The sequence below is a fragment of the Ambystoma mexicanum genome, chromosome 1p (genome assembly GCF_040938575.1).
Source record: "Ambystoma mexicanum isolate Mex_15411 chromosome 1p, UKY_AmexF1_1, whole genome shotgun sequence".
Taxonomy (NCBI): Eukaryota; Metazoa; Chordata; class Amphibia; order Caudata; family Ambystomatidae; genus Ambystoma; species Ambystoma mexicanum.
The window spans coordinates 658,697,608-658,724,420 of NC_090921.1; the positions used below are offsets into that span (position 1 = coordinate 658,697,608).

Consider the following 26,813-nt stretch of genomic DNA (forward strand, 5'->3'; position numbering starts at 1 on the left):
CAGAGGGGATCTACTTCAAAGCAGCACCCACTGTCATCACAATGCAACCCCCCTCGACCAACACCGGCTCCCGCCAAGCCCTCTGCCGGAGACTGGCGACCACCACCCAATTTCCCTTTCTCACCATCCCCCTTGCAACTTTTCTTTCCACTTCTCCCCCCTCCAGTCCTAAGGGACCACTTGTCAGGCATACCACCACCAACCCCTGCAGACCCAAGGGTACCCTTAATGCTCAATGCAACACCCCACCAAGAAGGAAGCCTTACACATTGCACCCCCACCCACGATGTGCAGCCGCCTACTCCATAGCATTCCCCAGCCCGCTTTTATCGGTGGACAATAAGGACATATACAGACAACCAACTAGCGTGTCACTTTTAACCTCCCTGGGGCCGAACACACGAGGCCCTCGCCAGCAACAGAACACGCCGCGATTTAAAACGGCCGCCACTTCTGAGTACTGTAGCAACTCCCGCCGACTGCAACTCCCTCCGCCTCCGCCCAGTCCTGAGTTGCAGTGGTGCCAGCTGCCTCCCTACTCTAGTCCTCTTTTGATATCTATACAAGTTGAGCGCTTGTCACGTGAAGAGGTCCTGTGCGCTCCACAGAGCCTTATGGCTTTTCCGCTTCCGGTACAACGTTGTGTGCACGTCTCCCAGCCAGATCTAAACTCGCGTGCTGCAACCGGTGAGTGCGAGTAGTACCCCTTGCGTCCCCCACTCACTTTTTTTGTGCGGGTGCTAGAGATCGCGCCCTGGTAGCTGCCGTGTTATTTCACGAGAACTGTGTAAAGGAGAGAATCGTATGGGAAACGTGTTTGAGACAGCAGTGACGACTTTACAAATCAATGTTAGAGTGGCAAACGTGGGGGGTACCAGCAATATGGGGTTAATAGGCAAAACTGCTTAAAGTGAACACAGGCTGTTTGCATTCATTAAAAAGCTGATTTGCGAGTTCAGAGTAGGTTTAAGACTAAAAGGTTTGCATCGTTATTCTGCACCCTAAAACGCTAACTTATTTTCAGCGGTTACAAAATGCCCCTTCAAAAACTTTCATAAGCATTTGGTTTTACGAGTCTTATAAGTTGAACTCTTTTTGCTGTAGTTTTAAATCAATTAATAAAAGAATACATAACAATAGAAATTAACTACACAATCGCGCCCCCTTCAACGTGTACCATTAATGCCCAACCGGTTGCACCCTAATTGTGCCCCCGCCAAGGTTATAAATTACAACCCCAATATGCCCGTTCAACGGTCTTCCTCAAAGTTACCACTCAGTGCTTTAAACAGATAACCCATAACACAGTTCCATCCAAACTTTATCATTATTTCAAATTGAACAATAATAATATTGCCTTTTTATCTTGCGCTTCATGGTGGATACCTCACTCCTTAATGTGCTGTAATTTGTTTTATTGCTACCCAATTTAATGCAGGGAGTGAAGTAAGCGTTTGAAAAGCAGCTCCTGGTTTAACTAGTTGGGGAAATTAGGAGTTAGTCCCATATGAAATGCAAACTATACCTTTTGTGTTAATCATATATGAACCATTATGCTTTCGATGGAGGTGTCCCAATGCTCATTCATACACATTCCCTGACATAACGAGTTAATTCCACATATGTTTGTAAGCCAGTAGTTGCCCTTGGAGCCAAATGTAGCTCCTGGAAGATGTTGGTGTTGAGCCGACCGGGCTCTCCTAGGGTGTAAAGGGGACTTATTTTGAGCGCATCTATGACATTTGTGGTGGCTTATTGCCGGTGGTTCTGCCAAAAAGAGTGGTGGTTATAAGGGAGACACATGTGCGAAACGTGGTGTGTTGAATGAGTGTGGGCCAGAAGTACCAGTGTTGAGTGATAATATGGTTCTATGTTGTTTGTGGCATTGACACTTGGGTATGTGTTATATCTATTGAAGAAAAAAACAAACCAGGTCTATTACATGACAGCGTTGGGAGACTCAGCGAGCAGAACCCTAGGCAGGGCATAGTATGTGAGAGTGCCAAAGTTGGAACAGACTGTGTTATAAGCTACTCCGGCAACATTCCTGATGGGCTTGTAGGGACAAGTGTGTCCTAATAGATGGAATGGTGCGTCAATTTATTTGGGGCAGAGGGAGGTGGTTTGGGGCTCCCAAAGAGGTGTCTACAGTGCTCCAGATAGGATTATTGAGCGAGTATTTTACTCCCAATTTTTAGAATTGGAGAGTAAATCCAATTTCAAGAGAGTAAAAATTATTTTTCTCCTTCGCAAGAGAGTGTCTGACACCTATCCAATTTGTGTTAAAAATGTAAACTTTGTTCAAAAAAATAAGTGACGAAACAGATGTATTTCAAAGTGGTTCTAAATAATTTATTGCCACTGCAGAAAACATTTTCCCCACACAAGAACCTTGTAGATGCATACTACCCAGCTTCATCTTCATGAAACTTGGGCACAAACTATGTTGAGAGTTAAAAACAGATGCCAGCTAGTTCATTAGGTGATTCATAAATCAAGTCCCTTCTCTGCCTACTGTTGCTGCTTGACAGCCACTCAATGTTTTTGCTTCATCGCTCCTTCCCTTTGCTACTTTGTTTCTCCTGTCTCTCACTGTCTGATGCTATACTTCTCACCCCTAAGTGTTGCAATGCCATGTTTTGTTGTCTGTTTCTCTGTCACTCTGCCTCTCCCATCTGTGCATTCTGTTGTTGCTTTTTCCACTCCTATATCTTGCTGTATCGGTTGATATAACTCCTCTTCCCCGTCATGTCATTACTCTGGCTATATCGTTTTTTTCATTTTCTCGGTTGTGGTTACTACTCCTTTTTGATTATCTATCTTTCTTGCACTGTCTCTTATGTTATTGGTCTGCCCTTCCCTGTTCTTGCTTTTCTATTTCCATCTCTCCCCACCTGCTATTGATCATTTTTTAAAATTTTATATGGTTTGTTGCAAAGCTTTAAAATGTGACTTCCCAGATTACACATAAATAAAAAAGACATCAAGTAGAAATGAACATCGCTATTTAGTTCAAATAACTATTGTTCTCTCTTGAAATCGTTTTATGTCCTCCAAAAGAAAGAAAAAAAGAGGAATTGTTAATTTTCTATTGAAGTCTTCAAAACAGTTTCCACCAGTCTTCAGCACTCAACGTTTGATACTCTGCAATAAAGTTTCCCCAAGTGTTTTGTTCTTTCCGGCCTTAATGCCGTACAGAATAGAGACAGGTGTGTCAAGGTCTCATCTTGTTTATTACAGAGCCTGCAGCTCCTTTCCTTGCCGGCATTGTTTGTCCACTGACTTAATATCTCTTGATATGAAATTTCATATATAATGATCTTTGGTACCTGTTGGAAATTTCTCCAGGTATTTCTGTGTCTTATTTAGGGCTTTTGATTCACTCGTTATGTACTGCATTATTTTTCGATCTCTGGTCTCCTGTGTCAATCCAATCCTGTAGCCAAAGTTTATTTTTGCCTCGGTTTGGAGAGTAGCAATGTCGATATCAAGATCTTTCATCGTTTTCTTACAATGTTCAGCCCACAGCGTCAAGATATTTTCTTTGTCTCCGCTGCTTGGATCTTGTATTATTTTAAATTGTGGCAGGACGTTTTCCATGGTCGTTTTGATATAATGTAAGCATATTCTTGCGTTTTTTGATAACAGATTTAGTTTGTATGTTATGTTATTTTGCACTTGTATAGTGCCTTATATACCATTGGTATGGTCTGAAGGCGCTGGTAGGTTGAAAGCCCTTGGGAACCGAAGTTCTTGTCAGTAGAGGGAGGAGAGAGGATCCAAAAGGTACAAGTGCGCATCTGGTATGTGTGCAGCTGGTGCGAAAATTCCTGTGGAAGCTGCTTCATAGCGGTAGGTGTGGTGGCTGAGAGGTCAGGAGTATGTGTTCGAATCTGGCAGGAATTATCCAGACCGAGAGTGGCAGCGTAAGGTCTGAGGAGAACGCCTGGCTGGGGGTGCGAGACCAGCAGTGATTACCATAGAGTGATGTGGAGTGAGCGGCGTCAGATGTTGATATGAGAAAAGTTATACCGAATGGTGTCATAGTATCTCTGTGTTCTAGTTGGGTGGTGGTGTAAGGAGAGAGTAAGCGTGGGGTGTGATATGAGGTATGATCTTTTAAAGGATCCATGCATTCTAGGTATAATATGGACGTCATGCAGTTAAGCAATTCGTCCGTTCTGCACATTTGTCGGCCCTCCACACGTCCTCTCGCCACACCACGTCCTCTCGCCACACCACGTCCACTCGCCACACCACGTCCTCTCGCCACACCACGTCCTCTCGCCACACCACGTCCTCTCGCCACACCACGTCCTCTCGCCACACCACGTCTTCTCTCGCCACACCACGTCTTCTCTCGCCACACCACGTCTTCTCTCGCCACACCACGTCTTCTCTCGCCACACCACGTCTTCTCTCGCCACACCACGTCTTCTCTCGTCACACCGCGTCTTCTCTCGTCACACCGCGTCTTCTCTCGTCACACCGCGTCTTCTCTCGTCACACCGCGTCTTCTCTCGTCACACCGCGTCTTCTCTCGTCACACCGCGTCTTCTCTCGTCACACCGCGTCTTCTCTCGTCACACCGCGTCTTCTCTCACTACATCCGGGCCGCCCTCCACACCCCGGGCCGCCCTCAACACTCTTCCGCTCTCCACGGTCATCCTCACTATATGCTCGTTCGCTTGTATACGATCGTCTGGCCACGCGTTCACCTAGTCTATACGTTTGTTGGTTCAGTAAAGTTAATTTTATACGCCCTCATCAGTTCTACGTGCTCCTTAGTTCTGTTTGCTTCTCTGTATTTGCGTTCACATTAGCTTTTACATACTGCTATGTGCATTTCATCGGTTCAGATCTCCTTACTTTCTCATTGATTTATTCGTAATATCCGCTTCCCTGTATTTGATCTACTTTGGTCGTTTATTGATAGGTCGGTGTGATGGTGCTAGTTTGGAAGCCGGTTGGTTTTAGGGGAAGAGCCAGGTTTTCAGTAGTTTGCGGAAGGGACGTTAAGTCCTCAGGCGGATGTAGGGTGGGAGCGAGTTCCACAGTGTTGGAGCTTGGGCTGAGAATGATGTTCCGCCTACCCTGATTGAGTTTGTCTTAGGAATTGTTAGGAGGCCGGCTGAGCTTGATCTTAGGGTGCGAGAGGGATGATATGGTATTAGTTTTTCTTGAAGATATTGAGGTCCAGTTTTATGCAGTGCTCGATGGGTGAGGCATAAGGTTTTGAAAGCCACCCTACGGGCTACTGGAAGCCAGTGCAGTGTCTTGAGGGCTGGGGATACGTGGTCTCTTGGACCTAGCGCAAGTAGCATTTTGGCCGCCGCGTTTTGTGCTCTTTGGAGTTTATTCAGCTGGTAGGCATGGATTCCGAGGTATAGGGGGTTTCCATAGTCCAGTCTGGATATAACGATTGATTGGACGGCAGAGACTCTGTTTGGAAATGAGAGGTATGGAAAGATGCGCCTGAGGGTTTTAAGGTGGTAGTGGCAGGACTTTGAGACATTGTTGACTTGGCGCGAGAGTGTTAGGCCGGAGTCTAGGGTGCATCCAAGATTTTTCACTGTGTAGGAGGGTGTCGGTGAGTTGCCCATGGCGGGTGGCCAGGGAAGAGGGTGCGGAAGAAGATCGAAGTTGCCGCACACCATGATTTCTGTTTTGGCGGGGTTTAGCAGGAGGTGGCTTTGGGTCATCCAGCGGTCAATGTTAAGGAGGCAGGCTGCCAGGTCGGGTCGGGAGTTTGGTTTCGAGTTCAGGAATTTTAAGATTAGTTGGGTGTCGTCAGCGTAGTTGTAACATATGATGTTGTGTGAGCGAATTATTGGCGGGAGGGTAATAAGGTAGAGATTGAACAGCAGGGCAGATAGACATGCTCCTTGAGGGACTCCCGTGTCGACAGGTCGAGGTTGGGAGGTAAAGCCGGAGAGTGTAGTTATTTGGTGCCTGTCTTTGAGGAAAGAGGCTATCCATTTAAGAGCGGTTCCACGGATTCCTAGGGAGTGGAGACGGTCTAGGAGGATTGAGTGATTGATCGTGTCAAAGGCAGCGCATAGGTCAAGGAGGATTAGTGCTGCGCATCCTGCGGCGTCTGCTGTCATTTTGAGGTCGTCCCAGATCAACGCTAGGGTGGTTTCGGTTCCGTGACGTGATCTGAAACCTGATTGAGCAGGGTCTAGGAGGTTATTGGCTTCGACAAAGGCATTTAGTTGGGAGTAGACGGTTCGGTCAATGAGTTTGGCAAGGAACCTGGTGTTTGAGATTGGGCGGTAGTTTTTGACCTCGAGAGGGTCGAGCGAAGATTTTTTTATTAGAGGTTTGACGTATACCATTTTGAATGCCTCGGGAAATATACCGGAGGAAGGGAGTCGTTTATGATAGATCTTGCGTGCTCCCCTGCGCAGGTGGAGGCAAAAATTCCTTTAAGAGTTTTGGCTGGGCAAGGGTCTAGTGGCGATCCAGATGGTTTGCGGGCAGATAGAAGTTTGAGAAATTGCTCTGGTGATAATGGACTAAATGATTCGAGCGTTGGTTGCGTTGAGGTCGCAGGTGAGGGGCTGGCCGGTGCGGGCGGCGGAGTGTCAATTGGTTGTAGGAGAGCCAATTTGGTGTTTAGAGTTTTAGTCCTTTCAATAGCCGTGGTGTAAAAATGGAGGGAGAGTGAATCACACAGTGATTGTGACGGGGTCGGGATGGTTGTGTTACAAGCTGGATTGGTGAATTCGGAGATGATTTTGTGGAGTTCTTTGCTTGGGTTTTTGGAGTTTAGGATTCGGGTGTTGTGTTGTAGAGTTTCGGATTTCGGCCTTCTACTGATACAATTGTCGGGCCAAAGTTGTCTTGCTCTCTTGGGTTTTCTCTTTCCGCCATTTGCGTTCAAGGTATTTGTAATGCCGTTTAGTGGTTTTTAACTCAGGAGTGAACCATCTGGGAAAAGGGCCAAGGCGGGATGATGGTTTGCACAGGGGAGTGAGTCGTGTCAGAGATGCATTGAGCCATGAGTCAAAGGCTTCAGGCGTTAGATGGTTGTGGGGACGGTAGGTATGTGGTCGAGACTGGAAGAGTGCCTCGGCTAGGTCTGAGGTGATTTTAAGTTTTTTCCTGCACTTGCGTAGGTTCGGAGGCTGAGATGTGGATGGTGAACGAGAGAATAAAATGATCGGACCAGATGATAGGGGTGGGGGGCTTTAGGTGAATCAGGGTATTGGAGCTAAGGATGGCATCGAGAGTGTGTCCTTTAAAGTGAGTCGGGCCGTTTATGTGGGGTTGGAGGTTAATTGCATCTAGACCGTCGACCAGGGCGTGGGTCATAGGGTTGGTGGGGTTGTCGAGCCATATGTTGAAGTCTCCAAGGAGGGTGAGGTTGGGATGATTGATTTGGAGGGAGGCGATGGAGTCACAAAGGTTGTTTGTGAAATGTCTATCGTAGCCAGGAGGCCTGTAGATTATTAGGAAGCTGTGTGAGAGCGACGGGGAGAGGGATAGTTTAACGAGGAGCGATTCACAGGATGGAATGGAGGTTTGGTTGTCCATGATTGTGGCATGGAAGTGAGATTTGAAGACGAATGCTATCCCCCCTCCTCTGGACGGACGGTTCAGTGGGATGAGGCAATAGTCAGGTGGAAAGGCTTCATTGGCGATTGGGCCGAAGTCATCAGAGAACCAGGTTTCAGTGATGAAGACTAGGTCCGGTTTGACAGAGGTGAGGAAGTCAAAGATGCAGTGTCTGTTTTTAGCTACAGATCGCGTGTTAAAAAGGATACAGTTTACATCTGCGGGCAGGGTTGGGTTTGGTGCTTGGGTGGGGGGGGCGTAGAGGCTGGAGGGAGGGGGTTAAGGTTGGTGAAAAGTGTGCGAGCAGAGAAGTATTTAGGCTTCGGGCGTGGTTGGGTGGTTGCTTGTGATAGGTTGATCGGGTTCGGGGTGGGGGATTTGAGGAAGGGGAGTGGGCGGTTAGGAGTTTCAGTTGCAGTCGAGGAGAAATCGAGGGAGAGGGGTTTCAGGAAAGGAGAGTGTGGGAGAGAGGTGCAGGGTCGAGATAGGGGAGGCGAGGAGAGCTGAGAGGTTGTGGGGGACCAGGGACGTTTCCTCTTTAGTTTCTTTGCTGCAACCGGTGTGTGAGAGAGGGTAGGGGGGACAGAGGGGGAGAGGGAAGCGGCTTCGGTTCTTGCTAGTGCAAGGCGTGCAGTTTTTAGGGATGGGAAATGGTGCGGTCGGCCGGTGAAAGTGGTAGGGGTATGGGGGCAAGGAGGGGGTTGGGCGATTGGAGGGTCGGGTGTGTTAGATATGATAGTAAGGAGGGCGGGAGTGGGCACTGCTGGCAGGTCGGCGGTGGGGTTCAGGGGATGCGTGGTCTTAGGGTGGGTTGCTCGCCATTGTGCACCCTTGGCTTGGTGTTTGGAGAGGGTGGTGGCAAGGATTGCGGACGAGGGTGGGCTGATAAGGGAAGGGGGGGGCGGGAGGGAAGGCGGATCGGAGAATGGAGGTGGTCCACGGGAGTCGTTTCTGACAGGAGTGGGGGGAGTGACTGCACTCATGATCGGTGCGAGCTTTGGGTTGATTTAGGAGGGTTTCTGATTGTAGTTCAAGGGTTGATGATTAACGCTTTTTAGGGAGACTTTCGGGTTCAACTGGTCTACGACTTATTTGGTGCTTTCTGGATACAATTGGGAATACTTCTAATGCAACTTTTCTTAGAGAGCTGTTGGGGGCAGCTTCTAGATATAATTGGGATTACTTCAAATTCAACTTTTCTCAGAGAGGCTATTGGGCGCAGTTTCTGAATGCAATTGGGAACACTTCTAATTCAACTATTCTCAGGGAGGCTATTGGGCGCAACTTCAAAATGCAATCATGAACTCATCAAATTCAGCTTTTCTCAGGGAGGCTATTGGGCGCAGCTTCGAAATGCAATAATTTATACATCAGATTCAACTTTTTTCAGAGAGGCTATTGGGTGCAGTTTCTGAATGCAATTGGGAACACTTCTTATTCAGCTTTCCTCAGAGAGGCTATTGGGCGCGGTTTCAATGCAATTCTAGATTCGACTTTCACTGTTGGTGCCTTGTTATATCAGTGGGGCTGCCTTGGGAGGACTAGCAATGAGACGGGAGCTTCTCGTCTCCACCAATCAGGTCAAAGGAGGAAACAGTCGGGCCTATCACGGGTGGGTGTAGGGGGAATGAGGGACTGGCACGGAAATGATATGGTCTGGGAGGGGGAGGGTTGCAGGGAGGGAGTGGGAGACAAAGGGGGCTACCTCAGGGGCAGGGGGACCAAGGATGCCACCAGGACAGGTGGAAGAGTTGTAATCAAAGCAGCCGCACTCACCGGGCTCCGATGGACGAAAGGAGCCGGTGCAGGCACGCATGTCACTACACTCGCTCTGCAAGGCTGGATGGACCAATGGGAGGGGGTGGGCGGGCACGGGAGGCGGGAGGTCCGGGGAATCAGGAAGTGGGTGCGGGGAGGTAGTGGGAGACAAAGGGGGCTACCTCAGGGGCAAGGGGATCAAGGATGTCACCAGGACAGGTGGAAGAGTTGTAATTAAAGCAGCCGCACTCACCGGGCTCCGATGGGCGAAAAAAAAGATAAAAAGATGCATGCAGTTGGTACTCCCTTTGGGAGCCATAAGACTTTAGACCAAAAGATGTTTTCCAGCGTAGCCCAATGTGTGAAGGGGCATCCCAACGCAAACTCTGCGCTGGGACTGTCTTTTGCTTATAGAAGTCGAGCACTGGTTTTAACCCTTTAAATGCCAGCGACGAGCCGGCTCGTCGGTAAAAACCGCTCCAGGTTGCCACCGACGAGCCGGCTCGTCGGTGGCACTTAAGGGGTTAATGAGGGGGGAAATGTTGGCGGGTTTGGGCAGTGAATACCGCGATTTAAAAAAAAAAAAGCCATTGGCACTGGGGTGGAACCTCAATGGCACTTAAGAGGTTAATGAAAACGTACATAATTTCTTATGTAGCACAGCTGCTTCTATCGCCAATTGCCAGCATTTGGTTTTTGTTGTTTCGGTCCACAGTGAATCGTTCAGACTTGAGCTGATCATCATGCCAAGGTACCTTGTGTGGAATACACTCTTCAGACTTTCTCCCAAGATGCCATTGAAAATTTCTTTGAGCGTGCGTTAGTCTTACTTAGATCTTGATGTGTCAAAATTTCTGATTTTGTTGATGTTAATGCACAGCCCATTGTTGTTAACATACTCTTCAAGGGCATATAGTTTTCGTTGCAGCCCTATTGGTGTTGGATCGAGCAGGACTAAGTCATCCGCATAGAAGATCCAACTTATATGGCTCCCATGATTTTTTGGAGGAAATGGTGGAATACTTTCGACAGTGACGCCAATATCTGACAAAAACAGATGGAAGATGATTGCGGCCAATGGACACCCGTGCTTTACCCCACAAAATGTTTGTATTGGGGTCGAAAGAGTTCAGTCTGGTCAAGCCGGATTTTTACTTATGTGTTTTTGTGAAGTTATTTTATAGCTAATAACAAGCTTTGTGAACAATTCAATTTTTTGCAGCTTGATCCAGAGTATTTCTCGATCCATGCAATCAAAAGCGTGGGATAGATCTATGAATGCGAGAGAGACTTTTCTTCCAGTTCTTATTGCTTCCATCTTCATCCGATTTAATATCGGAAGGTTCAGTCCACACCCTTAACGAATCCCGTTTGCCTGGGATCAAAATGCTGGCTAGAAATAATCCACTTGGATAACTGCTGTTGGATTTGCGTGGCATAGATCTTGCCCAGAACATCTAAGAATGCGATTGGCCGCTAGTCCTTGGTTTGCTCTATTGCCCTTTTTAAAGATTGGTACAACAATCGCACTCATCCAGGATTTCGGGGTTGAGCATTCGATTGCGATTCTCGAGAACAAGAGGGAGCAAAATTCAGCCCGTTTCTGTTTTTTCTTCAGAATGTGATTGGTGAGGCCGTCAGGTCCCTGAGCCCTAATCGTTTAATGATGTTCAAGATGTCATTTTTATCGAATTTGAGGTCCCATCGATCTAATATTGGGAGCACTGGCTCTTTATTTTGGCTTTTATTTTTATAGAGCTGACTATAATGCAGCACCCATTCAGCTTCAGTCACCATGTTATTTTGTATTGCGTAATCTGCACAGCTTTCATCGTTTATGACCTTCCAGAACTCTCAGGAGTTTTTGTTTGCTAGTCTGGCCATCATCGCCTCTGCGTCTTGTTTTTCAACAATGGCTTTATGTGAAATCATCCAGTTTTTGTATTTTTGCTTGATTGATCTTTTTCGGCGAATTATGAGTCTTTATTTAATTTCATACATTGTCTGAGCTCTTTGCGCATTTGTCTTTTTCTCCTCGCAATCTTGACATCAAAAGAATGCTTGGATTTAAATGCGCAGTTGCGAAGACCTTGTTTTATTTCTACATATTGTTTCAGCAAGTGCCCATATTCAGCTCTGTCGTAGTCCTTACGGTAGGGTCTGTCATGGTATTCATGTCGTTATCTTTAAGACGGAGACGGATCCTACTTGATTCCACGGCCACAGCATGTTTCCAGGTATGCACATGTTCTTTTTCTAGCGCAACCAGTGTCAATTTCACCAAGTTGTGGTCACTCTGGTTTACTAACCACTTTTAAGGCTACAGCTCGTTGGGCCACTTTACCAGAGACAAAGAAATTGTCCAATATAGACTTCTGACATTTTCTTCTCCACATGGGCTATGGGGGTATATCCCCTATTGTGTTTCCATTCATCATTGACATGTCTCTTATCTCCATTTAATCACACCACTGGACCGCTACATGCTGTGTACTGCGAGTCCCAAGTGAACCTCCTTTCTCAGAGTTTAGATAATTAATATTCAGGTTTCCACACAAGATTATATTTGGCAAAGATTCCTCTGCGTTGATGTCATCAATTAATTCAGTCACTCTGTTGATAAATGCCAGTGCCAGCAGCCTGATGCTGCTAGTATAAGTTGAGGCTCTGGGTTTGACAGTTTTCCATCTTTGATTTCCCTCTTAGTTCGATGATTGTTGTCTGGATGTACGTGGAAATATTCGTAGAGCTAATAACTCGAAATCCTGAACTTTTCCATACAAAGGTCAGTAGGCCCGCTAATGGTCTGCCTTTTTGTTTTTTTAATTGCCAGTTTTATAGCAATCTCAAACTCCTCCGCAATTGGGCAGACTTCAAGCCACATTTCTTGTAAACCTAGAACAACCAGGCCATCCAACCAATTAGCTGTCTATTGAAAGAGGTGCAGAAACCCCCTGGTGTTCCAAGTGGCAATGATATGGGTGCTTTTTCCGCTTGGTTCCTGACGTTATCTGTGGTTACAGCCTCCTAGTGCTTTAGCTAATCAATTCCAGTTGTTAGATTCTTGTATTTTACGGACGGCTTCTTTATTGGTTGGGTTTCCGTCAAGCATTTTATGACACTCAACATTGATCTTAATCCTCTCTTCTACCTGAGCCTCTTGTAGGGGATTGTCATCTCTGTTGTGTTCAGAAAGGTTCATCTTGTGTAAATTCAAGCTGTCGTCCACATGCAATGACGTAGGATCCATGTCTTTCCTTATCCTTATATTTTTGTGGCTCAACGCGTGGGACTTTGGGGCTATTATTTTTTATCTCCACTCCCTTTGTTATGCTCATATTTTGTTTAAAATATGTCGAAACCTAGCGGTAGCAACACTGGCACCACCTCTAGCATGAGGTTGCATATAAACCTTGATTCAATATGCAATCTAACTGCCATTCTGTGGTTCATCCATGAACTCCACGGTCTTAATGTCCTTAAATTCGATCATTCTCAACGATGGTACGTGATGTAAAAGACGTAACATGTTATTCCTATTAAGGATTAGTCGGTCCTTAATCGACAGGATCCGTTTTCCAAGATTAAGCAATATTTAGAGTGCATATTCTTTAGAAAGTCTTTTTCTCTGGGGATTTAGCAGACCTTCTCCTGCGCCTCTATTGTTCCACTTTATCTTGATTACGTGGAACCCTGTACAGGATCCTGAACCAGGAGGTTTAATACTGAAGCAACCTTACCCTCTGGTTCTTTTTCTTTGTTACTTGTGTTTATCAACCTTGAATCCTTACTCGCTTTATTCATTTTTGTTGCCTGATGTGATTCAGCAAGTTTTTCCCATTTTTCCTCCAGCGTTAAAAAACTTGGATTCACAGTTTTTGATGTAAGCACCTGTTGAGGCACATTCGGTAAAAACAGCCTACATACTCTCTGCGGCCTCGATTCACTTGGCCCTTCAATCACAGTTACTTGGGTGTTCTGCTTTTGTCGGCTCAAAGATGCCACTTTCCTCCAGGTCTACAGATTGGGATTGTTTATTCTCTGAATCTTCCTCCTTTTCATACGTAGACAAGTTAATCAACTCAGTTATATTTTCTTTGTCACTCTGTATTTCAGGCCCTGTGTTTTTTTGTATTTTTTTTTTATCAAACGGCACAGCTATTTTTAGTTTTTTCAGACGGGCCTCTAAAGGTCTCGGCATTGAGAGTCACAATCACGGTTTTAATGTTGCGCAGACATTTTCTTGTGTTATTGGTGATACGATTCCTTTTTAATTTGATTTTTTTTTGTCTTTTTAATTTGGAGGGGTTTCGCTGTTTCCTTTTTATCGTTTACATTGGCTGAGTTAAATATGGGGTAAGTCCCTTCATTATTCTCTGTATTTTGGGCGATGTCAATCATAACCAGGTCGGGATTACCAATGAATCCCTCGCCATTTGCTGAAGTAGGTTTTGGGTATTCAGGCCTCTCAGCGCCTTGCGTGGTGACAGCGAGCATTTTTGCCTTAAAAGACCCACCCTCCTTTTGCGACACTGGATTTTCTGAGAATTCGTTCAAGTCAATATATGTTGTAACAGGGAGAAAACACTTGTTGACTCCATCCCCCTCCAAGCACTTCTTTGTTGTTCCTGTCAGTGTTCGTAACGTTTGTGCACACAGATCGTAACGTTTGCGAACTTTCCCGTTGACTGCACTGACTTGATTCCTGGGTGAGTTTCATCATATCACAGCAGACCCAAGGCTTCCCTAGTGACTTCGGCAAGCAATTTTTTATCCTCACTATTATTACGCTTTTGATCCACCAAAGCATTAAGTGAGCAGTCAAGTCTTTTATTTTCCTCTGCTGACTTTTGTTTGAATATGGTGTTGTTGAATTCAATGCTTACTAGTTTGGAATTCATTAGCCCTGTCAAAGTAGTAAAGTCTTTTACATTCTCATACATTTTTAGAAATGGGGCAATGGTTATTGATGAGGCCGACATTACATTTGGCTGTAGTTCTTTAACTACTCCTCCCACATCCAAACCATGCTCCATATTTCGTGTATTTCCCCTAGAGAAGGTACGCCTTACTTTGGGGAATTCACGTTCCATAAATGAAGTCTGAGGATGATTCATTAGATGAAGACTCATTAGTCCTTGGTTCCCCACAACTTAAGCATTACCTGAATCAGTTACAACAGTGTTCGGTACCTGCCATACACCATGTCTAAGATCCTTATGTTGTTTTTGATGTTTTTTTATTTCGCTGCTGAGAGCAACTTAACATGGGTGATAGGCTCACATCGAGTTGTCTTTGTTTTTGAGCCCCACTTTTCCACTTGTTCACTGGTAGGCTTGCTACTGCTGTTGATGCAGTGGAACAACTTGGGTCCTCTGCGTTATCATTTTCTAATGAGTCTTCTCTGTTTTTCACATTTTGCGGTCTGTTTCTCTGTCACTCTGCCTCTCCCAACTCTGCATTCTGTTTTTGCTTTTTCCACTCGTATATGTATCGGTTGATAGAACTCCTCCTCCTCCCTCATGTCATTACTCTGGCTATATCTGTTTTTTCATTTTCTTGGTTGTGGTTACTACTTCTTTTGATTATCTTTCTTGCTCTGCCCTTCTCTAGATTTGCTTTTCTATTTCAATCTCTCCCCACCTGCTGTTGATCTGTTTTATTTTACTGTCTCCAAATGTCTTGTTTGGTCTTCTTCTATCCCTCACTCCTCTTGTGTGTTTGGCCTATAATTAACTCTGTTTTACTTCTCACTTTCTTTGTTGCCCCATCATGCAGCTCATTACTCTCTTCCAGTTGCTTGAATTCCTGTTTTGGATTGTCTAGTATGTTCTCTGTCCCTTCACCCCCTTGTTCTTCTGTATTGCTTAGGTTTAGAGCTGCTCTTCTTCTCCTGTTTTTCTGTTTGTTCTTTGACATAGCACCAATAAATATCCAAAAAGCCGAAAATGCCTTTTCTATTTAAAAATCTAGTGCAGGTTTACCATTGGGTGCAAATTAAATGATGTGTGCGAACCTTCTTTTGGCCATTAAGCTGGGAATTATAGACTTGGAGGTTTCTGACCAGATGCAGCACTTGCTTGATTGCAGATGCTTTACCAACACTGCACGCTATTACAAGAGCCCATATGAGTGTATTCTGAGCCGTCACAGGTATAGCAGCCCTAATGAGGAGTGCGCTGAGCTATTACAAGTATAGTAGCCCAGATATGATGTCTGTTCTGAGCCGTTACAAGTATAGCAGCCCTGAATTGTTGTGTTCTGAGCCATCACGGATATAGCAGCCCTCATGAGGTGTGCGTTCTGAGCCGTTACAAGTATAGCAGTCCTCGTGGGATGCAATTCTTCTGAGCTGTTACAAGTATAGCAGCTCTGATGAGATGTCTGTTCTGAGCCATCACAAGTATAGTGGTCCTCATGGGATGTGCGTGTTTTACTTCTGAGCCATCACAGGTACAGCAGCCCAGATGATTTGTGTGTTCTTTACTCATTACAAGTATAGTCTCCCTGAAGAGCTGTGCTATGAGCAATCTGGTATAGCACTCCTGATGAGTTGTGTGTTATGAGACATTACAAGTAGAGCATCCCGGATGAAATGTGTGTGTGTGTGTGTGTGTGTGTGTTCTGAATCACTGAACATTTAGTAGTCCTTTTAATAAGTCGAAAGTTAAGTCAAGAGTGTTACAATTGAATGGTACATGCATCTTAAATGCATATATCTGATGCAGACTCATTAGCTCACCTTTTAACAGAATCTGAACTAACGGGTTACACAATAATCTCTGCAGCAGGATTGACCCACTGAGCTGCTTTTCCCAACAGGCTGTTGACACTGAAAGGCACATAGGGTTAGGGCACTGGCAGTTCCATGTGAGGCTTGCCTGACATAAATGGCTTGTCAAAAGGTCTAAGCCGGTTTGGACCATCTATACATTAGTCAGGAGATTCCTAATGAGGCTTTGAAATGTGCTACATTTTTGGCAGTGGGACTCAGTAATTGGAGAAGCAGAAGTTTTGAAAAGCGCAAGGCAAGTAGAAGGGATTGAAGTATATGACAGCAATACCATCTTCTCACACTGTTGGAGGTTGGTGGGAAGAACTCTTGCTCTGTACTTTAGCTCGCTGCAGAAAATGGCAAGACATGTTCGTGCATTCTTAACGGCAGCTCTGTTAAGAAATTCAGGAACTGTCACAAAACATAGTCCTGCTAAGAAATGTGGGCATGATGCAACCAGCCCTGCTGTGCATATTTGGCATTGTGCCGTGACATGCCTACTGGATAGCAGCTCCGTTGATAAATTAGGCTACTTTGCCTGAATATATAGCCGTTCTGTTGAGAGGTAAAGGCACAATCTGTGCCACAGAAAATATATACAGAACTGCTTCTATCTGTATCCATTATACCTGCTTATAGTGGGTGGTCAGAAAGGGAGTTAAAGTTCAGACCATATGCCTAGCTATCCAATTGATGTGCTTCTGTGGTGAAGAAAACAAAGTATGAAGTGCCCATGTTGCTGCAACTGCGCTGTCTCTATTAAAGCCAATTAAGCAGCAATGCAGCCCTTCTTTAAGACTATTTTTATTTTACACAATACTACCTTTGTCCTAAAGCAAAGTAAAAAGCATGTTCATGATTCTAGATGCTTTAATAATACTGTAACCTACAAAATGCAGGCATTTGAACAAAACACAAATTCCCCTATTACATTACTCAGTTATCTTTCTGGAATTCGTCACATCTGCTTTGGGTGCCGCCCGACATGCTTGCGGTCCGGCTTGATTCCAGCCAACGTCCCTCCACCTCAGTTGTGGCTGTAGGAAGGGGACATGAAATCAGAAGTCATATTTTATGATAATACGCACCCCAGGAGGTGACCTAGCGCTTGGGACAGCTTTCCTGAGTTTCTGCGCTCTTTAGCATAATTTAACAAATACAGCCGGGAAATGTGTGAGGTTATTTTGGACTCGAGACACCATTATGAAGCATTACTCAGAAAAATGCAATTGACAATGATGGTAATAGGTTCATATATTTTCAATATCACATCTTCTACAAGCTCTAATTTGCATTGCGCAAGCTATAACAAAAAAAACGGTGTAATAGCCCATTATCGTACATATGAAAAGGCCTCTGTGTAAGCGAAGAGCATGGTTTACATTTATCTAGGAAAAGACAAGTGATCGTTTTAGCAGTTTGTGTGACCTGGGATTTATACTATGTTCAGCTATGTTATGGAGTGGTGTAACATACTAAACGCCTCTAGTCTCAAGATGCACACAGCAAGACTTCCATATGTTAACTCCCGCTTTAGGAAAAGATGTGCTGCATACAACCCGATCACAGCTTCCTGTTCTCTCTCCCTCGACTCTGCGATGACCAATCTTTTCCCAGCCCACAGGACTTGTTCTGCTAATTGCGTTGCAAACCTCCTCTCCCCCCCACCCCCCAAGCCAAGCAGCAAGTTATACGTGTGTTCTTTGCTAGCAACACCTGTGATATTTATTCAAGGAACGTATGTTATCTGAAGCATGTGTGTATGTTTGTCCCTTGTCAATAGCCCTTGCATTATGTGCAGCGTGTGCTTTGCACTCAAATCCACAACAATTATTCATAATCCAGAGCACTGGGAAACTGTTTCTCTTTTACCTTTTGTGAATTTTTAACTTTGCATACAACACTTTACAATACAGTGCATTGGGGATACTTTTTTTTATCACCCTTGCTTTTTACACTGCAGATTTCTGGTTACATTTATATGTGCCTAAAGACAAGCTGGTGGCAGCAGATGCATTTTTACAATTGTTGCATTATATTTAGTGTGCACATTCACGTTTACCGTGAAAGGCTACTAAACGTGGCTAGTGCCCCAAAATTGCAGTGTCATGAGATTATCGCTTGCTTTTTTGGCCATATTGTTGTTTGGCCGACTTCCTGCCTTGCCGGGTCAGGAAATCCCTTGTGATGTCATGCACCTGCCCAGGAAAGCTACTGCTCTCTCAAGCTAATGATGTCTTTGTGTGTAGCCCAGGAAGGGGGTGGGACGGTCTGGTCCCACTCCACATCCGTGGTGCCAGAAAGTTTAGGAGTGGGGCAATTGTGCAGTAGTTGTCTCTGATTGGACAACTACTGGCTGTTTGAATGGTGCCTATGCTTACCATTGGTGGACTTGCCTCCAGCTCAGATTTGTATAAGAGGATGACTTCTGTAGCCATTTCTTTAGAATATCGTTGGAGCCACGAGTCCCTTGAAAAAGCACAGCCTGCTGAAGATCCGAAAACTACTTCTGGAGTGGTTCAACATCCCTTCCTGTGTCCGGCTACTGAAGTCATGTGTTATGGGGTACGTTGGGAAAACCGGTAAGAGGTTGAGGGTACGTGCGTGGATGGGTAAGGGGGGTGGAAATAGAGAAGGTACAAACATAAACTTATCTCCTAGAATCTTTCCTTACTACTCCCATCTCTTAGCTGTCACAGACAATACATGAACACCCTGTTACTCTGACATGTCGCACACATGCATCACAAATACAGATGGGGGTAACAAACAGGTTGGAACATCCACCTACAAGCAGCATGAATGAAGCGAACATAACACAAGAGACTCTTAGCTGAACATGTCCCAACATAAAAGAAGTCTGACCAAATGTGCCTTCTCCTGATTCCACTATCTCAGTTCGAAGGACTGGTACAAGTCTTCCTGCATGCACCAACAAACATCATATCTTCCGGTTCCAAGAGCTGCTAGACGGCTACATGATTAGTAATTCACACATCACCCTGTTGCTTCACAGGACAAGCTACTGTATGACTAACTACACATTCTCCATAGTCTGAATGTCTCGGGCCCTTCCTTAAACCTTGTAACCCTGAGTGCACAAAACATTCACACACATGGCTACTTATCTTATGGTCAGGGCGCCTCTGGCCACCTAGAGCGGAAGTGTTCAGGCGAATAATGCTCGTGGCGAGACTCTGCTGCGTACTGGATGCTGTAGGACTCCTGGGGGTGAGGGGGGCCCAAGCCCTGTAGGACCACTGCGCTGACCGCATGTGTAGCTTGTGGTCTTACGTTCACTGCTGCAAACCGGTATAGTTTTGTCAAGGTCTCCGCTGCCTCTGGGATAATGGACGCCTGTTCCATACACGCCCTTTGCCGGGGCCTCATCATGAAATATCCGCAGCACCTGGCACGGGCGAGTAGCTTCCTTTTTAAAAATCGTTAAAAGGTAGGTGTGTGTGTGTGTCCACACGCGCCTGCCCCAAAGCCTAATGGGGCTTGTAGTCTTTTATACAGAGTGGTCTGGAGACCCCACCGCCAAGCACCTCCAGGGCCTCATTAGCCCGTGCTTGGTGGCTCTGCACACAACAGGCCTTAGTAACATGAGAAATGGCTGCCCTTCACCCTAATGCTATTCCCATTCCCAGGGGGCCGGCCTCCCAGGACCTGGTTTTCCTGGATAAGAAAGGTTAAATTGTCTTACCAGTCTGGGGACATGTACTGCTTCTGCCGGTTACTACCAGTCTTGGGACATGTACTGCTTCTGCCGGTTACCAAGAATAATCCTCGGGTAGATCCCCAGCCCAACCCACCAAATACCACACACGTCCATACCGCTTCTTGGCATCCATCTTGCGCCGCACTTCATGTTCCTCTGACCCATCATGCATGACTGGGGGTTTCTTGACCTTCGCACAGTTTCAGGTTTGACCAAAGATGCATCAAACTCGGGTGAATTTTCATGGTACAGTCTTTGGGATACATTTTTCTGTTACATAAGGCCCAATGAAACTGGGCAGAAATGTATGTGACCCCACTAATTGCATGTTTTGTGTGGACAACCAGACTTTATCCCCAACCAGATATTGTGGAGCCTCCGGTCTTTTCAGATCAGCTGTCTTCTTGTAAGCCACCTTGGCCTTTTCTACGTTTTGGTGTGCTTTCTCACGTATACTTGGAGGCATCTGTTTCCACTCAATTATCGCCGACTGGCGGATTAATCATGGGCAACTCTCACTGGGATCATATTTTGGTCTTGTCCATACAGACGCATACTGGAAGTCATTACCAACAAGACGTGTTCTGAGTTGTTCAATGTGAACTCCGCCAACCAAAGAGCCTTCACTGAGGAATCAACTCCCTCCGCTAGTTTTCCATTGCTTCTTGCTGCCATACCTGCAGCAAATAGATGAGCACAGAAGGAAAACATTGGCCCAAAAAGCCATGAGGCAAAACAAACATGCTAAAGTCATACTGATCAGAAGATGGTAAGGTTGTAAAAAGCAAATTGAAGTACAATTGAAAGCTTCAGCAGGAATATGACAAAAAGGTGTCCTGAAAGTTAAAAGCAGGAAAAGGCCATCACTGCTCTGGAAAAATAATAATCTAGCGAGACATTCACTAACTTGGGCACTTCTGACTGAGGACTACTAGAATATCTACTAGCAAAGGGTTCCCGTGAAAGGAAATGGCACTTTCAAGTAGAGAATGTGTCTTGTGCGGCAAACAACAAACCTAGAAATTGCAACCTCAAAGAGTGCCCATTCTCCAATAAGGATTCCAAAGTTCTAATATCACAGCAGTATCTTACTTTATTTTGTTACTCGGAGAAGAGCAGTTTCTACTGCACATTATTTTCTGAAATGCAGACAAATGTACAACTTTGCTTCAGGTGTACGGTCACCCAGTGCAAATGTCATACACCTGCACAATGTCTCTACTATTCCAACAAAGCAGAACACTCAAAGGTACTGGGAAATTACTGATCCTGTTACAACTTATCAAAAGTCTGATCATTTTCTTTTTGCCATCTCGTTCTCCCCATCTTAATCGGCATAGTACTCGTGCATGGCTAAACCTCCCAAAGGCCCTCACTTTCAAAGTTGTCTGAGAAGAGCGACCGTAGATCTGTTGTGGCTCCCTCAAAGGGCCACCGCACGTTGTGACACTGATGTGGATGACCAAGTTGGATTTTGTTAAGCCTGACGGGGTGACAGTGATTCACTGTTTAATATCTGTTGTAAGTTTTCAGTGGGGGTAGGAGGACCTAAGAATATATAACCATCCTGGTACGCTGGACTCTGAATGGCAAAGCCAACAACCCGTTCACCAGAGAATTTCTGGGGGCAGCATGGCTAACTGTTTTCTGCAGGTATGAGTCTCACGGGTCATGGGTTTAAGGCTTTTTCCAAATGTGACATCCAACGCTAGCAGGCACTCCTACTTGGGATGAGGACAACTCAACTTTGCATCCGACTCAACAGAGAACTCTACAGAATCATCACACAGTGATTCAACCGTGCACAGGGCCAGCAACTCTCAGCAGTTGGACAGTTGGACTTCTGTTACAGGCAGGCCTCTCTGTAGTGAGAATAATGAGGAAAGCTAGGTGCACACCAAATGTTTCGGGGGTAAGAATTTAGATAATTTTAAATTTCCTAAAAATACAAGTAGAAGGTGCAGGGGAGGAACAGTGATCCCGGCACAAAATCACTACATACTACCAAGACAAGAAAGACGATATGACATAAAGAAAAAATAGTTTTTTCCCCAAAAATATTTCTTGACATGTTTTATTGATGAATCATTTCAGAGAAATATGAATACTCTTTTCAGAATTAGTTGGCTGCTGTGATCAGCATTTGATAGTGTGCAGGGGACAGGAGGATTTGAATAATCGTCTTTCTTGCTCTCTGTCGTGAGAAGCAGCAAGGTGATGAGTTCCCATTCTTACAGTGAAGATTGCTGCATAGTTTCCAGCCCCAAGGCGAAACTGTGTCCATGCATAGGTGCAGACCAGTTCTAGGCTATGACTTTACCGAGGGAGGGGAGTAAAGCAAAGCGGAACTGCAGACTGGTTATGCCCACCAGTCCTGGAAATGGAGACGCCTCTTCTCCCCTGTCGATTAGTGGACAGTGTTTCAAAACCTGGTGGTTGGTAGAGCCAATCCTGGTTGCAGCCCAAGCCCTCTAGCATCACCATGTTCGTCTTACAATGTTGGGGTACTTGGCTCCGTTGGCTGACGGGAAGAATGGCGCCAGAACCTTTTAGCTTCAATTAAGTCTGGGAGAGACCCCAGCCCTCCAATAAAAAGGACCTGCAACATTCAAACAGGTAGTCGGTGTCCAATAGAGCAACTCCAGCTACCCCACATCTGCCCAGCAACATGACTTTGTCCTGTCTGGAATGTGGAACATCACTGAAAAAGTGGCCATGCAGAGACGTTTGGAGTACAGTAGGACTGCCAATCGTCTGCCTAGCCCGTCCATCAATTTTTCTGGATCTCTCGGCGCTCTTTGACACTGTAAATCATGCCACTCCTCTCTGCTATCTTGAGACCTCATTTGGACTATCTGGTTCTGTGCTTGATTTTAATTTTTTTACTCCCTCATAAAAAGGTAGGACTGATCCTTTTCTTTCTGATGCCACTGATTTACTATGTGGATGTCCTCGAGCTACAACCTTTCGCCATGACCACTTAATACATACCTGAAGCCTCTTGCCAATATCAGACTGAGATTGTCTAGTTTGGCAACACTATTCCACCCCCTTCGTGTGACCTCAATTTCTTTGAGCTCCCCTGACCCTTTCTGCTTTGGCAAAAACCATAGTGGTGTTTTAGTCGAGCCCCTTTTGTGCTATACAGACTTAATCTCGCAAAAAAAGTCTCAGTTCTAACTCTTTCCTTGGGTGCATCACCCCATCCTTAACACATCACAAACTTCATTTGTCGTCTGCAAATGGTCTGTCATTTCAAGATTATTTATTAGAAAAAGGGGCACCTGGCTTTCCCTGACCGTACCAGGTCCTTCAAGATGCATATAAATAATTGGTCAGGGCGATCCCTGAACAGAACCACAGTAAAAACACACTGACCATTCAGTAGTCTTTTTTTTTTTTTCCGAACATACAATGTCTTTTATTTTTTTATTTTTAATATATTTATACAAATCGGTTCATAGGCATGATATACTGTGACAACATGTAGTGAACCTTTCACATTCAAAACAAACAGTTGCTGCCATTTGGTACATTTTTCCATCGTCTGGTGATTTTTACATATACAGCCTTGTTTTTTTTTATAACTGGGTTACAGTTAAACAATAAAGACTTCAACAAGGGATGTTTTCTACCACATTGGCATACAAAGACAACCCAGAGTCGACACAATAGCGTTTCGGCCTATTGCATTTTGGGTAGCTCCAATTTAACTGCATTCATCAGGACGTGAATTGTGCTGAAGGTTCCTCACTGCCTGTGGTATGTCTCATGCTGCAAACATGTTGCACGGAAAGTTGATGCCACCGACCTGGTGGTGGTTCCAAAGCACAGTCCATGTCGATGCGCGAAAATGTGGCACAGTTAATGTGCTCCTTGCAACAGCAAGGAACGTGTTGCAGGGTACAGTAAACGCACCAGCTTAATGATGCAGCAAAATGAATGTGCCCCCTGAATGGGCAGAGGAGGTTGTATAGGCAATACGTCCTCCGCATCGTCAAAGACTTTTAATGGGATGGCAACTGTGCCACATTTTCGCACACGGACATTGACTGCGCTTTGGAAACACCACCTGGTCGAAGGCCATCTTTATTGTGCTAAGCCCATGTATTTAAAAAATGCAATTGGTCCCCCTGAGGGATCCCAGGGTGCTGCTATTGTTTAACTTCCGTGTTCGGGGTGGACACAGCTGGTAACTGCCCTGAGTTCTTGCTTCACCTTGACTGTTGACCCGTTACAGACCAAGCCCTTCCTCGAATGTAGAGTTTATCATGATTATTTGATTGTGCTCGCATGTCCTTTTGGACTCCATTATTTCAGTAAAACCATTGGAATAAAATTACGCATCAAGAAGCACAGGATCCGACTTGAGATTGAAATTGAAACTGCTCCTTTTTTTCAACCACTTCCTGTCCAGGCTATAAATATAATGAATTCATACAGACTACGGTGCAAAAGATTTAACCTGTGAATTGTACCATTATCGGGCAAAAATTGAATCCTAAATAAGAATAACCAATCGCAAAAAAATGATAGGACAGTAAGCCCCTACTTGGAAAAACCAGAGTTAAATGCAATCATTTTGTTTCCTTGCGATAATGTTTCATTTACTTAATTTAGTTGGAGAATTTGAATTTGGAAAAACAAACGATGTAGACAAAAATGGACCAGTTAATGATGTTGATAAAATTAGGACAGTGCTAGTCAACTTGGCCATGGGTCATTTAAATATGGCTGCTGCTCAGTCAAGCAACCTACAGAAGTGTTCATTGCAGTATGAGGATACTAGCATGGAGAATGTGTGGGAGCCAAAATGTAATTGCGGTTTGCATTGAAGCAATGACAGTGTAATGACGCATATAAATTTGGGTTGCCGCTTGTGTGTTGCTGGATGCCATACCCCACACACATTTAGAAACCTAGGCAATTATTTTCCGGGTTAGCAAAAGACTTGGCGCTTTCTAAGATCTACGTTTAGATTAAGAAAAATAGTATCCTAAATCGAATGCTTTATAGGATGGCCATTTCAACATACAAATCTAGAATTGTATTGCAAAAATGACCTATAAAAGGGATGTAGAAAAAGCTATTCCATTATGTATTACAAAGAAACTGGAATGTATTTATTTGTCCTATATGAACTGAAAGTACTCCTTAGGGGGAGCTCTAGCCATGCCCTATTTCTTTTCTATGTGCAAGAAAATCAGGCAAATTAATGTTCTTATGCTGTGGAAGACTATTTGCTTTGCGGCTACTAACCTGTCAGCAAGAGTTGACCTTTTGTGCATTTTTCTTTTTTTCTTCAACCATTTCCGGTTCCAGTAGTGAGAATTTTAAATTTACAATTGATTGCACAGCCCTTTTAACATTAATTCTGTCAACTAGTCTGATAACTTAATTTATCCAATGGAATAAAATAGTTCCATGATGTATTTACATCTTAAAGAAATTAGTGACTTGATGTATTATAGTTTTGCTCAACAAATGTGAGGACACGAAATCCAAACATCATAGATATCCCCATGAGCAGTGAATTAAGAGGTCCCTGTCTTAACAATGGGCAGACATGTATGTAGAGCAGAGAAGGTGTGTAATATGCCAAAAAGCAGATTGTGTTGTAAATTGTATCTTTTTCAGCTTTTAATAGAGTGTAAGAAAATTGCTGCAAGGAATAAATTCACAGATGAAAATGAAGGCAATGTAGTGCCAAAAAAACAGCGGGAGCGGGTGCAGGGAATTAACCTGCGTCAAAAAGTATGCATGCATTTAGCATAAATTGTTGTGGCTTTTTAAATATATGGGAAAAAGTGGTATCTTTTCACCCAATAAATGTATCTAATTACTACTTAGCACATCGTGTGTCTTGTCCCTTCTAGATGTGTGCAGAATTAACATGTAGGTGTTGTAGTAGAGGGGATGGGGTGCTGAATCTCTGTGGAACTCCTAATTTGTGTAATGTGTTTGTTTTTATTTTACAATTTTTATAAACTCACCCTGGCCCGTAGGCAGCAAGGGTGATGCGCAGAACTCCAAATGCATATTATAATAATACTAACACACATGGAGATACTCAGCATGTCACACTAGCACAATTATTCAAATCAGAGACGGATGAAAGTGAATATTACCATTATGGATATGCTATGGTAAAAACAGCACATTTTTAAAGTTCAAGTACAAGACCCTCTGCATCATCCACAAGGCCTTCTGGGGCCCAGCCACATCCAACTCGCTCTCCCTAAATACCTCCCTGCTAGAGCCCTTTGCTCTTCTAGCTCCATATCAGATGCTTCTCCAAACTGAATGTGTGGGGTAGATCACTCTCCTCCGCATGAGCATTCCTCTGGAATGATCTCCTTGCCACTCTGTCTTGTGCCAGGATCATCTTACGTTCCGGAAGCTCCTCAAGACCCTACACCCCCTCCCCTAACACCCCCATCTGCCACAGCAACTAGCTGCCTGCTTCTCTGAGTTCTATGGGGCACCACCCCCTCCCTCCACCCGGTCCACCCCCTCCTCGCACTTAGCATGTGGACCTGCAATCCCTGGCACTTGCCCTCCTGTCCTCCCCTTACCACTTTCCTATCCCATGTGCCCCCCCTTTCACTTGCACTCTCTCCTCTTTACCCCACACTTCTCTTCCTACCCTAGCACTTCACATTTTGCACAGACGGCCTTCCACCCAACCCCCTCGCAGTTCTTGCTACTGCACTTGCATGATTCAAATGTCAGAAGGCCTAGTAGGACCGTTATTTTTAATTTTCTCCCTTACCCTCCGCCCCCTCCCCGTTTTTGTCTTGAGGTGCCTTGAAACACAATTTGTTGTATAGGCACCTTACAAATATCGAAATAAAGTGGGTGAGGTGGTTTAGGTTAGTGATGGAAGGGGGGTAGGATGGAGGTTGTGCTCTTCTGTTGATGCTTGCATTCTGAGTGTGCTTTGAGTGTAGTGGGCTTGTTGTGTCTGGATGGGTAACGTCTAGTGTCTGGCTTGTGGTT

General features: G+C 44.9%; 1 protein-coding gene across 3 annotated transcripts in view; it reads left to right on the forward strand.

Moving 5' to 3' along the window:
• The first annotated feature begins 373 nt into the window (after positions 1–373).
• PRPF3 (pre-mRNA processing factor 3) overlaps positions 374–26,813 on the forward strand; it is a 1,104,158-nt gene continuing 1,077,718 nt past the window's right edge. For 2 of the 3 annotated variants that reach the window (XM_069649725.1, XM_069649726.1), the window contains exon 1: positions 572–687. The gene's annotated coding sequence lies outside the window, so the exon portion shown is untranslated. Of the gene's footprint in view, positions 688–26,813 lie in introns of all 3 variants that reach the window. The other variant, XM_069649724.1, reaches the window with a different exon arrangement.